Source organism: Calypte anna, chromosome 1 (assembly GCF_003957555.1).
Source record: "Calypte anna isolate BGI_N300 chromosome 1, bCalAnn1_v1.p, whole genome shotgun sequence".
Lineage (NCBI taxonomy): Eukaryota > Metazoa > Chordata > Aves > Apodiformes > Trochilidae > Calypte > Calypte anna.
The window spans coordinates 125,642,383-125,656,385 of NC_044244.1; the positions used below are offsets into that span (position 1 = coordinate 125,642,383).

General features: G+C 39.1%; 1 protein-coding gene across 3 annotated transcripts in view; it reads left to right on the forward strand.

Annotated features, from left to right (window-relative positions):
* The window catches only part of ARHGAP6 (Rho GTPase activating protein 6), a 328,240-nt gene that overhangs the window by 196,899 nt on the left and 117,338 nt on the right, over nt 1-14,003 (forward strand). The window lies entirely within an intron of this gene.

Below are 14,003 nucleotides of genomic sequence, written 5' to 3' on the forward strand. Positions count from 1 at the left end.
AGCAGCTAATAGTGGTAGAAAATGTATACTATGAAGATGCCAGGCACAAGTGACAGGGAAACCTAAAATAGCTTTCCTGAAGAGAGGAGATTGGGACTGGGGGAGAATGTAGAGCTCATAGGCAGATCAGAATAGATCAGAAGAGAAATATTTCAAGGAAAAAGACAAGATCAATGAGGAGCAGGTCAAGTGACTCCTGAGAAAGATCCCTGAATAAGCAGTGGGGCAAGCAGGTCCTGTTTTGATAGATGACCAGGAGATTTTGTGGATCAAGAAGTCAGTCTTTATTAAATTGAAGAAGTGAGTAATGGTTCACTATAGTGATAAAGGATGGAGGCTATTGTTCATCTTCATCTACTATGAAAGTAGTTCTGGAGCATCATTATTAAAGACTAAGTTAAAATCCTGTGTGACTGATCTCCAGGTGTGTAATCCCACTGACTTCAGTAGAATATTTCTACTCTTAAGTTTCCAGTATCTTATTAACCAAACTGTCAGCGTGAAATACACCTGAATAACTCTATTTAAAATTTGCAGTTTAAGATTTGGAGCTATATCAGGATTGCTTTTTAAATATTTACAATGCTAAACATTCTAGGTTGTTGCTTGAAGTAGAGGATCAAAGAAACCTCAGATTCTAATTTTCTATAAAGAGTAATGGCATGACAAATGTTAACTTACAGCTGTCATAACTTAGTCTGTTGGACTTGTTTAAGTTGAGGTGGAAACTTCTGTGCCAGGACCAATGTAATTGGTCAAAAGAACTGTGTATTCCTTCTTCTCCTGACTTTTTGTGGCAAGTTACTTCACTTTTCAATGGCATGAATTTCCCTGGTTTTCTATTGAGTCAGGGAATGTCTGGTATTATCCTTACTTCAGTAATTAAAGATCAACAGGTTGCTTTTATTACTTACTAAACTGCATGAGTGACTTTGAGAGATGCTTTTCTAATAGAGTTGAGATGCTTTAAAGCATTAGGAACAGCAGTCCAAACTAAACAAAGATCTGCTCTTTCTTCCCTGCTGGGCTAAGGTTAACTACATTTAAGATTCCCATTGTTGGCTATTTCCAGTGCGATTTTTCAGTGAATCTGTCAGACATGCTGATAAAACCAGTTCATTTCTTGTTGCTTTCTATAATCCTTCCTCAAGTTCACATCAATGTATATTTATGAAAGGTGCATATGAAACTGAAGTAAAAATGCATGGTAGCATGTATGCAGATTAAAATAATTAGTGGGCAATAGATGAAAAAAAAATTAATGGGAAATGAATGCATGTGGATGTCTACTTGGCCCTCTTTTCTGTTAGAATTATTGATCATTTAGTGAGGAGAAAGAAGTTATGTTTGTAACTTCATTAGAAGAACATAACAGAAACTTTGCTAGGTTGTATTCTCTCTTGAAGTAGCTGTTAGATGGTTTCATTTATGTGTATATAACTTAAAGCCTAACACACATTTTCCAAAAGAATTAATGTTTTGGACCTTGGTTTTTCTTCTCACTATGACACCTCATTATTTTCTTAGTAACCTGTTGACAGAATAAAATGAACAACTAGCTAGTAGCAAGCCTTTATTTTATTTTTTTCATGTAAGAACTTCTGATAGATCATAGAATCATTAAGGTTGGAAAAGACCTCTAAGATTAGAAAGAATTTCTTTACCGAGAGGGTGATCAGACATTGGAATGGGCTGCCCAGGGAAGTAGTGGATTCTCCATCCCTGGAGATACCTAAAAAGAGACTGGATGTGGCACTCAGTGCCATGGTCTAGCAACTGCAGCAGTAGTGGATCAAGGGTTGGACTCGATGATCTCTGAGGTCTCTTCCAACCCAGCCGATTCTATGATTCTATGATTTTTGAGTCCTATCATCAAGTCAACACCAACATGGTAACTCAACAACTTCCTTGGGTTGCCTGTTCCAATGCTTGACCACTATTTCAGTAAAGAAATTTTTGCTAATATGCAGTCTAAACCTCCTCTGTCACAACTTCAGGCCATTTTCTCTCATCCTATCAGTGATTACGTGGGAGAAGAGACCAACCCCCACCTTACTACCACAACCTTTAAGGTGGTGGTAGAAAGCAATAAGGTCTTATTCAGCCTCCTTTTCTTCAGGCTGGAAAATCCCAATTCCCTCAGCCTCCCCTCATAAGGTTGGTTTGAGAGTCTTCACCAGCTTTGTTGCTCTTCTCTCGACTTACTCCAGCACCTCAATTCCTTTCTTGTAGTGAGGGGCCCAAAACTGAACACAGGATTTGAGGTGCAGACTCCCCAGCTCTGAGTACAGGGGCACAATCACTTCCCCAGTCCTTCTGGCCACATTATTCCTGATTGAAGCCAGGATGCCATTGACATTCTTGGCCACCTGGGCACATTGCTGGCTCATAATCACCTGCTCTCAATCACCACCCCCAGCTCATTTCCTGCCTGGCAGCTTTCCAGCCACTCTTCCCCAGGCCTCTAGCATTGCATGGGGTGGTTGTGACCCAAGTGCAGGACCTGGCAATTGGCCTTTTTGAACCTCATTCAATTGACCTTGTATGAATCCAGCCAGATTCATATGAATCCAGATCTCTCTGCAGAGCCTTTCTACCCTCAGGCAGATCAGCACTCCCACACAGCTTGGTGTCATCTGCAGATTTACTGAGAGTGCACTCAATCACCTCATCTAGATCACTGGTAAAGATACTAAACATAACTGGCCCTAACACTGAGTTTGAGGAATACCACTTGTGAGCAGCTGCCAGCTGGATTCAACTCAAATCACCCCAACTCACTGGGCCTGGCCATGCAGCCAGTTTTTCACCCAATGAAGAGTACACCTGTTTAAGCCTTGACAAACCAGATTCTCTAGGACAGTGCTGTGGGAGACAGTGTAATGGCTTGGAGAAACTTTGTCTATGTCTGTGCCAAACTCAACAGCAACCAAAAACCTCCTAAACAACAAGAAACCCAACACAAGTATCCCAACCACAGTGGGATACTGGAGATAGATGGGAAACAACTTGTTAACTTAAATTCTGCCCTTTTGTCTTGTATCACTTATTGCAGAGTGAGAAGTTAAAAACTCCTTGAGTTTCTTTTAAGTAGCAAAGAATTGCATGTTTTATGTAACATTCTTTGAACTTTGATTTCACTTTTTTGCAACTTTTCAGCTGAGCTGTGAAGTGAGGCAAGTGACCTACTGGTTGAGATATGGAGAGAAAAAGAAAGCACTTGAAGAATACTTAATATCCTGGTACAAGATTTCTGTTCCAGTAGAATTTCATAAAATATATAGTAAAGGAAAGTGGAAGAAAGTTGGAGTACAATTCATAATAGGAGGACTTGGCTTTAAGAACTTGAAATATTTACTCTTTGTAATTTCCCTTCCTGGGTTGCCAGTACAATAATTTTCAGTAATCTTGGTCCTTTCTAAATTCATTATGTTGTGAAAAAGCAATTACTGAAAGACCTAAGCTGGTACAGAAAAACTAATCAGACTAAACTGGTAATTTTCGTTCAGGGGCATGGTAGAAAAAAAACCAAACTCATTTAACTTGTAAATGGTTCCTTCATTAATAAAAAAGCCCCAAACCACAAAAATCTTTCTGAATTCACATTGATAAACAACAGTACAGAAGTTCAGCTGAGTAGCTCTACTGGCAAATACTTTAAATGTGAATATATTGCTTGCCATAAGTGTTCTGTATACTTTAATTGTTTCATATCTGTTCCTTCTTGTCTTCCAAGTGCTTAATCTTTGGGGTTTTTTTACCTGCTTCTTCAGGAGGCAATTTTTTTCTTCTGCCTTGCTGTACCATATGCGTTTGAAGACAGTAAATAAGATTTCAGTGCTCTGTTGTTCATTCTGCCAATCCCATCTTCAAATACATTTGGAGTCTCCAAGTCACTTGCAGGATGCTGTTTCCAGGTGGTGATTCTGAGGAGCACTTCACTCTCCAGACAAGCAACCTGGTCATGGGGCTGTGGTATATGGGGCTGTTGTATATCTGGCCTGCTTGCTCCCCTACAGGTTGCAATATCTACAATGTCACTTGTAACTAGAGGAGGGTGAGCAGGCTGAGAGCTGGCCTGATATAAGTCTCTCCTGAGTGAGGAGCGTGGTCTTTCAGTGCTCTGAAGTAATATAAATAAGACACCCACATCTGCCCCTACTTAAGGGCTGGTTTGAGCAGCTACTCACTCAGCAGTTGTGAAGGTGGTTGGTGGTAACTCCCTTTACTTCTTGGACTTCCCAGCAGGACACTTTCACTTCTGTTGCAAGAGCTGAGGGTTTAGGAGCATCAGGACTGACTATGGTTTTTGCAGGCCTGACCCTTGAAATGAAAAGTGAGACCCTGGCAGAACCAGCTGTTCACTGAAAAAAAGGAGAGGTTTGGCTTGGACACAAGAAATGGTAGAGGTTCAGGTGCTACAGGTGGCTTGCTTACCTCTCTAATTCCTCTAACTCACCAAGGGTAGTTCCTACTTTTCATTCTTGACTTATTTTTACACTTGTCACCATGAACAGTGCATGTTTATAGCTTGTAAGTGTGTAAACACATTGCTATGGAGTCACCAGCTTCTCTTCTACTTTGCTGCTGCTTTCATTCTAAGATGCTTTTACCAAGGATTATCATAATAAATTATAAATAGTTAAATAATTCTTTAGAAGTGCTCTGACTTGATCTTATTACCAATGTGAGGGCTATTTTAATTTTTGTTGGTAAATGAAAACTCTTTTCCTTAGCAGTTTGAGCTGAAAAGTTTGCAGACAAATTCTTCGGCGTGAAAGTAGTAAAACCACCATTGCTCAGGCTTCTCTCTTCCCTTCTGTGTGGGAAAGATGACGTTTTCTAACCAGATAGTGGGAATGTTTTCTTCTGCAGGCCTGAGTCACTCGCAAGGAATGCTGAGATTAATGCACAGGATAAATTTTCTCACAGCGTTTTCCATTGCAAATGTGGAAGTTTGCTTGACTTTGAACTTTCCTCTCACTTCCAGCAAAACTTCAGGTACTCTGAGCATTTTTGCTGTATATTCAAACCCAGTTTCACTTAATAATATCTTCATCTTGTAGTGGCAGTGAGCACAGAAGCTAATGTTTGTTTCTTTCAGAGTTGGCTTTTTAAGACTACAGCACTAAATCCCTCTGTTGGCTCTGATGGGTTCTTTTTACTTCTGCAATATACAGAAAATCTCTGTTCTCACAGAGCTGTGAACAGCAGTTTTATCAGAGTTCTGTAGGCATACAGTATCAATTTCGTTACGTTTTGCCCAATATCAACATAAATATTAATTATACCCAATCTGTAACAGCATCTGTTCTGAAATGACATTTATATTTAGGCATGGATTCTGTAGAAGAGATAATGCTACCTTTCTTCTCTCCTAATTAAGTGTTAAGAATTATTAGAAATTATTTTTAACTACTAAAATTTAAATCAAAACAAAGGAAGAGATGAATTATGCCTTCCAAGGGTTCTGCAGAATAAGCTGTAGTCTACACATTGCATCTCCTCAAAGGCTCATTTGTGACATCTGCCCAGTTTTTGAGGCAGTTGATTTCACTTTGCTGCTAAACATGCAAATATTCCTACTGAATCTGATCAAAAAGATGCTGTACACTGTCTGAATAAACTACCCGTTGAAGTAATTCTTGCAAAAGAGTTAAAGTTCCCATGGTCAATACGCCTTTAGTTATATCTTTTAAAGATTTAACACACGTAGTTGAAAGTCAGTGTAAGTGAAGGGAGCGTGAATGGCTTTTACTTGTTAGCCTGTAAATAATAATACGCTCTGCATACCATCCCTAAAGGAGAAGAGGTAAAGCTCCAGGTATCTTCCTTTGTACTTTGGTGTGGCCAGTAGTTTCCAGCACTAACTCTAACATCATTGTCCTACTATAACCACTGCTGCTTTCAAGGCTTCAGGGGAAATGCCCAGCTTTCCTCCTCTTCTCCCTGTATCCCAGTGCTGCTGCTCAGGGAGGAGGGAGAGAAGGTTACACAGAGGGGAAAATGCTGCCACTGGGCATCTCAGCATCTTCCTGTCTCTGATTAAAAGGAAATTAGTCCAGAGAGTTAGGAGGAAGAAATAGGGATGCCTCAAATGAGTATGTGTGTAACTCGGGATGGTCATGTGGAAAGGTACTGTTGCTGTGCATTATGTGGCTGTGTGCCTGCTAATGCCCATTGGCTGCATTCTCTTTGATGCTCATGCTGCTGGAGAATTGGTTATTCCAGTCAGAGCTACAAAAAATAATATTAAAGATTAGTTTTCATTTTAGGTAGGTTGCTTTCTCATAGAGGCTTGTTATGAACACATGTAAAATGCTGCTTTACTGATGTCACTGGAATTTCTGCCATGTTCTTCATTTAGAATGGAAGTTACTTGGGGCTTGCATATTAATAATATACAGAGATTATTTTGTAGCAAATGCCCCATGCTGCTCTTTGATGGGATTCTGGTTGTCCACTGTGGTAACCAGATCATGGGGAGGTAAAATTACACTAAAACTCTTGAAAGTTTGTCTTTTCATTGAATCAGTGAGAAAATGTAGTTGGTAATTGAGAAGATACTTACATTTGAGAGTATGCTAAATTTTGTACATCCCATGTCATTCTTTTTCAGTGACATAATTTTAAAAAAATCTATTCTTCACTCTTTTGGGCATTTTTTTTCTTTCCTGCCTTCCTGCTTCTGATTGCTAATTTAAATTCTCCTAATTTTCTAAGGCCTTGCATATTGCTTTGTCTGTTGTTAACATCCTAGTTCAATCTGTAGTCTCCTTGTTTACATTTTCTGCTTTTACTCCATAGATTGCATACTCTGACTCTTGCTTTCCTACTCAGTCTCATATTGGGTGCTCGTTAACTTCCCATTTAATGTTCCCTTCAGGCACTTAATGCTTGCTTCTAGTTCTTCACAAACCTTCTTTTGTTTCCTCTAGAGCCAAGACTAGACATTATTCTTAGTTACTGACATAATTTTCTGAGATTCTTCATTTGGTAGAAAGCAAGAAACCATGTATTTTGGTGTGCGTGACAAAGCTGGAACTGAGGTGTGGAAAAGAAAAATCTTGACTCCAAGAGACTGAGATTTCATTTGAGGCTGATATTCAGCCTCAAATATTCAGCCTGTTCTGATAACCTTGTTATTTCTGGTTATCCGTATTCAGATCATCCCTTTTCAATTTTCATCATGTTAATAAATTGACAGTTTAGGACATGTACTCTGATCAGTGACAGCGTCCCAAATAACATGGAGGAAAACTCCTGTTCAGTCTAAGTGGGAGAAAAGTTGATCTTAATAAGACTAATCAGAATGTCTGAAGCACTACAGAGATCTTAACAGGCCAACACATCAGATTAAACTCAAGACTCAAGTGATTGAATGCAAAAGACTTCCTGAGCATCTGAGGCCTTCTTCGAAGAAATCTGCTTTTATTATACTGTCTGCTACCTTCATATGTTTCTAAACAGACAAAAAAGAGGAATAAGAGTCATAAGGCTACAGAAGTGGACTTGAAATTTAGCCTGAAAAGCTTCGTACTGTGTTCTCACCTGTCTCATAACAGTTGCTGCAAAGCATCTGGAGAAAATAAAAGATTAAGCCCTGGATCTTGAAGGATGCACTCTTACTTCTGCAGTGAGTAGCAGGGTGCTGTCTGCATCTGGGTTTCCTGGTGGGCTTCTATTCCTGCCTCTATGAATGAATGGTTCATTTCTGACCTTGAGCAATATCCTTGGGGCTAAATCAAAATAGGGAGGAAAGTGTCTAGCTGCAAAGCTGTAATGTGGGCTTTTGATATACTTGACTCGTTTCTGGAGGGGAAAATGCTACCTTGAATATGTGCCTCACCTCATTATGCAATGGAAAGGAAAGGAGGAAGCAGGTGCCATTACACAGACCTGCCAGCATGCCAGACAGAGCTCAACAAGACTCAGTTCTCCAGTGTGTCCTGGCAGGAGGTTCAAAATCCAGTTTCTAGGGAAATCTACAAACTACTAGGTTAGAGTAAGAGAGGGGCCCTCCTCATCTGTTTTGTACCTGCACTGGTTGGTAGTGGGGTTGTTTTGTGTGTGTTGGGGTTTTTTTGTTTGTTTATTTTTCTGGTTATCGTTTTGTTGTGATTGCTCTGGGTGTTTTTGTTGTTTTGGTTTTTTTCCAGAAATATATTGATATATTCCCACATCTGTTCACTGTTCTGGCTATGAGATTCTTCTGTTAAAGATCCTGTTGCCTTGTTTTTGAATGAAGATCATGGTCATTCTTCTGTCCTATTGTAAGTACATGGCCTTTTAGATGTACCTCTAGATATCACCTTCTGAACATTCCTATTTTGAATCATTGTTGTGTGGAACATAGGGTGGTGTGGCAGGGCTGAGGCACGGAGGACTGACTAGACTGAGATTTTACTGAGCATGTAGAGGAAATGGATGCAAGCTATGCCAGGGGAGGTTTAGGCTGGATATTAGCAAACGTTTTTTCTCTGAAAGGGTTGTCAGACATTGGAATGGTCTGCCCTGGGCAGAAGGGGAGTCACCATCCCTGGAGGTATTTAAATGGCATGTGGACCTGGCCCTTAGGGACATGGTTTAGTGGTGAACTTAATGTTGGTCAAAGGTTGAACTGGATGATCTTGAAGGTCTCTTCCAGTTAGAAACATCCTGTGATTCTGTGATGTCAGAAGGGCTGTAAAAGCCTGGGCGTTTTCCCTGGCCTAAATTTAAAAACCCATGTGCAATCCCTGTTAGGCATCCAACTCGAACCTTTTGCCTTGATCTTCCCATATGTAAATTGGAGTGATTATCAGGAGCTAAGATACTTCACATGAGCGTGGGTTAGTCCCTCTGCTGCTCCCTGGATTCAGTATGCTGTATATGTTGCTAGGAATTTAGTTTACAATATAACCATAGCTGATTTTTTTTTTCTTACTAGTCACAAGTCTTGAATGATGTAAGGTATTATTCCCACTTGATTTCTAATACTTAGCACAGAAGAGAGCAGGGAAGTTAATTTTTAAAATAAAATCAAGCACAGTCATTCTTTATGCTCTAAATACCTTGTAAAAGACAAGGGTTTACCTTCTTCTGACTTTCCCTTTACAGGAACTTCTCTAACAACCACACTGATATTCCTTACATATAACTTTTCTGTATTATTAATATGACTTTTCATGGCACTGGGACAATCAATAGCAATAAGGCCTGCTTACTTAACACCACTCTTCCTTGTTATTTTCTATGTAAAAATCTTTACTCAGAAGACATGGTCTTACTCTTCCGGGACAATTGCAACCTCTAATGTCTCTAACATTTTCTATGGAGTGCTTTTTTCCCAATATGTCAAAAGACTGGAAAATACTATGAAGAACCTAGTCACCAAAAATCAGAACTTTTCTGTCTTTGGAGCTTCACAAAACACTGTATGCATCTGCAAAATAGGGAAACGTATGAGAAAAGGTGTGAAACCTCAATTGGGTACTACTTAGTCCTCATAGAAAGGCTTTGCTTTCTTCAAGCCTTTTTACCAGGCATCAGTAGAAGAACATTTTGAAGAATAAAATATGGAAAGCAGAACAAATCAGTTTGGTCCTGCTCCTGTTAACATTTGTTGAAGGACTGATGTGTGAGATTCCTCAAGGGTTTGTCATCCTCTGCATATTCCAAGGGGAGAGAAGGCATGAGGTCCATACAGTAGCAGCTCCATCCTGCTGGGTAGCTCCCATGTCAATGATTTCTCAACAGCTAACTTAATTTAATTTACTAAAAATTACTCAGAACCCTTTAAATGTGGCATCATTCAGGATTCTACTTAGTGGATTTTTGGGTTTTTTGAACTGTGTACAGTCATCATCATTGTGCCTCAGAGACCTTCACAAAGTGAATGGCAGTAAGCTAATTCTGAGGCAGCATATTTATACCAGCAGCCATATTCTGTGCCATGCAGAGTGAACATTATCACTGTTTTCATTCCCGGAGACTTACTTATGGTTAAGATTTGAGAGGGAGAGCACCAGAAACAACACAGAGGGTCTACCCAAAGAAGCAAACTTTTGTTACATGAGGAATCTGAACAGGCTGAAGCTTTCAAGTCATACAAACACTTCCTCTGTAGGTATAGAAATGTGTGAAGTATAGCAGATGCCAATTTTTAACAGCATTTCTTATATCTATGGTTATACACAGAAAGAAATTTTACTGGTTTGCTCGTATGGCACCCAAGGTAAGTAGGATGTACTTAAGTATTTCTGTTATTTATAGTGACAGTTACAATGTCTGGGTTGGGTATCCTTTAACATTCAGTTTAACATCCTTGACCAGTTTTCTTTGTCACATATTGCTATATATTAAAACTTTTTGTTAGAAGAGTGGTGATTTGAATAGAACAAATATCTTCATCAGAGTAGCCCTACTCATGCTAAAGCTGTGCCTTCAAAAGGCACACTATAATGCCAGTAGAAATTGTTTTCTTGGCAATAGCTTGAGGACTTCATTGCAGTGAGACCTTGATTCCTTCTGTGTTGATGTTAGAGCAACATTTGATTTCTCCTGAATTTACAGGACTACAGCAGATCATAATCTCATTCCTGGCATTAGAATATTTCCCTATAAAATAAGAGTGTGGTTTGCTTTTTATAATCATACTGCTGTTTCTATGGCTAATAGAATATTCTTCATATGTAATTCCAAGTATAGTTCTGTGGGAGCTGAATAGTTAATATTAGGCAAAGTTAAAAACACCAGAAAGACAAAAAAACCCCTTAGTCCACTTTATGAAGAACATACAATAATATTGTTTACATAATATGAATGGGAAAATGTTTTTATAGCCTCAGTAGGATGTGTGTATTTGCAAATGTGATTATATTGTTGGTTTTGTTGTTTTGCTTTGAATAAAAATATAGTCTCACTCTCTAGCTACCTTTCAGAGACGGTAGATTTTTCTTCTAATTATTATTTTTCTTGTTTTCTCCAACCCTCCTCACCCCCAATGTTGAGCTGTTGTCTTGAATCTAAACAGTACCTTTTGGATTATTGTACTTGTATTTGATATTACTGCATAAAACCTCCTAATATTCCCAGTGAGAAGTAAAGAGAAGCTGCAGTATTTCAAGCTGCAGTGTAATTTGGTTATTGAAGATTCTCATGTGCATCTGCTTGGTTAAGCAACAAGGATATTTATTCTAATGTGTAAAACCAGGTGGTAAGTGAAGCAATTGTCTTATATACAAAACTTTCTACATTGATACTTATTTCAGAATAAAGGACGTTGCACATTAGTCAGCTCTTTGTTCATCCAAAAGATTCAGCAGCATTTGTCTATAAGATTTCAGAGCTAGAATAAATTAATTTATAATTCATCAGCTCCATTGTGCAAAGTTGTACAGATATGGCAGTTAAAATAATGTGGTGAGCAATTTGGTTCTCATTTGCTTAACTGAGAATGGGATTCAAGCTTCATGTTCTGAGTGCCTTTCAATCTGATGCATATATGATTAATGTTGGTGAGTCACTTCTGATGGGAATTTTAGCTTTTCCTCACATGCTGAGATAGGGAGACTTTTTACTCCTCCCATCACCAGTTTAAAAGCACTGCAAAAGGCAGAAAGGAGGAGGTAATTTTTCAGGTTTTCAGAGGTGCACCCTATTAAAGGAAGTGAGGAGGTAGCCAGTCCACTGGCAATTGCTGCACAGGTGTCTGTAAGTAGTTTGTGACTTGCTTGAGAAACCATTCATTCTCCCTGTTTATTTAAATGGAGTCTATAGCTAGGAAGACAAGAAGGGGGAGGAGAATTTGGGAAGGAAATAATTCGGAAGGTATAAGAAAACAAATAATGAAGTGGGTTTTGCGGGAGTTCATTGCAGGAACTAGTGGGTCTCTGGAGACCTGTTTACCCCTGGCAAAAGTGATTTGTTAAGATGATGCTTTATGTACGTAGGTTAGCTCAAAGCTTACTGTAGCTGAATGTGAAATAATGTAATAATGATTATATAAAACGTCTTGTTGTCATATATGTGTGTTTCTCTTTGCATAAAGAACATAGTATATGTTTTGATTATGAAATTCAGCTTCCACAACATTCATTAGATAGGGCAGAATGGCTTTAGTATTCAGGAGGTCTAAGAGGCTCCAGTTCTCTTGTAACTAGAGGACAGACACTTGGAAATGAGAAGTCCTCAGTGGCATTTCAATGTTTAAACAGATGCTGACTTAGTGACTACTGATGGCAGTAGATCTTAGGCAACTGACTAGCTCCTGTTTTAGAAAGCCCAAGTAGACTTCTGTGTAATTTTTTACCTTCTAAAGAATGTTGTAATATGGTCTGATACTTAAATGCATATACTTCACCTGAAATTTGAAGTCTACACAATGAGTACAGACCTCCTGAGTTAGTTCCTGGCATTTTTTTAGCTTCTGTATCCATATTGTTTGTTTTGTTAAGCTGCAGCTGGAAGATAGGGCAGGGCAAAATAACTTGAGGCAAACCTCTGCAGCTGCAGGCAACTGCATCATAAACCTCTTGTCATTACAGTGGTGATATTCACTATGGATAACATTACTGACAATTTGGTGACCTCTAGGAATTTAGTCTTTTATCCTCTATCTAATCCCTTTTGGACTAATGCATATTTCAAAACTGACTCAGCGGAATACATACGGCTGCAATGAGTGTAAATGCCAATTACGACATCAGCAGGGGTGCTGTCGATTTGGGTTCATGTTATTATTAGATTTATATGTCTATTTCACTCTATTACAGAGAAAAAATGACAGAGGAAAAAAAAATGGGGAGAGAAAAAGTGTTGTCTAAAGCACACACTGCCAACACTTCAGAAGGTGACTTCCATAAAAAGAAAAAATATTTCAGAATGATTCTGTAATTTATTGTATCAGAGATTGACCCCTCCCTTTCTTCTCTACTCTGTTCCTCAGTTCTTTGAGCTCTGCTTGTCAGGAATAGAATGACACGCTGTAAGTGGCTGAAAAATTTTATTTCTGCCCTAGGCTGAGAGCAAAAAGAAGGTAAATGCTTTGGTAGTGTGCTGCTAATGTACTGATCTGATCACGAAGAGAGGAAAAAAAGGTCTTTACAAAGATATAAAATGAAAAGATTTTATAACCTCTTCATTAGTTCTAATGTTTGTTTTCAGTATTCTCTGTAGTAATTTTTTCTTTTCTGAAGAAATCTATGGCTTCTTCATAAGTTGCTTTGCCCCGATGGTTTTGATAATTCATTTTTATTTGAAAATCTCATACTAAAGACAGATGTTCAGATCAAGTTCTGACCACCATGAAATGCACGATGGCTGGTATTTACACTTCCCTACTGATAAAGGATTAACTGTTAGCAACCTTACAAAGAATTGCTAGATATTCAGTAAGGTTACCATCTCTGAGGTCAGACAGGGTGTACAGCGTGCCTCTGAATAATTTTTAAAAAGGCAAGAGCTGAGAAAACAGTGGGATTGAGAAAGGAACAGCAAAGCTGTGTTTGTGTGGTCAAGGAGGACACTGTTTCTCCTGTGCTCTGGCTTGTTTCTTCCTTTCTCCACATGGCCTTTTCCCTATTTCCCATGCATCTCTGTGATACAAGTTCTGGTGTGAGCCTACCATTGCACTCTGTGGAACAGTGTACTGATCAGCAGGGACTGGTTAGCAAAGGCACTTACTGGGGATGAAACAGCACAGGGCCACCTCTGGACTAGGTCTGCACCATGGCTACCATCTTTGAAAAGTCTTGCCACGTAGGCTGCTAAGAGATGTCCACCCAACTACTCCTTGATGGCACCTCAAGCTTGAGGCCCCCCCTGTGCTTCCTGGAATCTTTTCTAACTGGATGGCATCTGGAAAAATAAACTCTTTTTCATCATGTACTCATACTGTAACACCTACGAAGTACTGTGACAGCCTGACTCTAAATACCCTGAGTAGAACATAATGGTTTTGTTGTTATTCTGAAAAGGAATCGGAAAAATTACTTGATACATTGCCTTCTCTGAATTCCCAC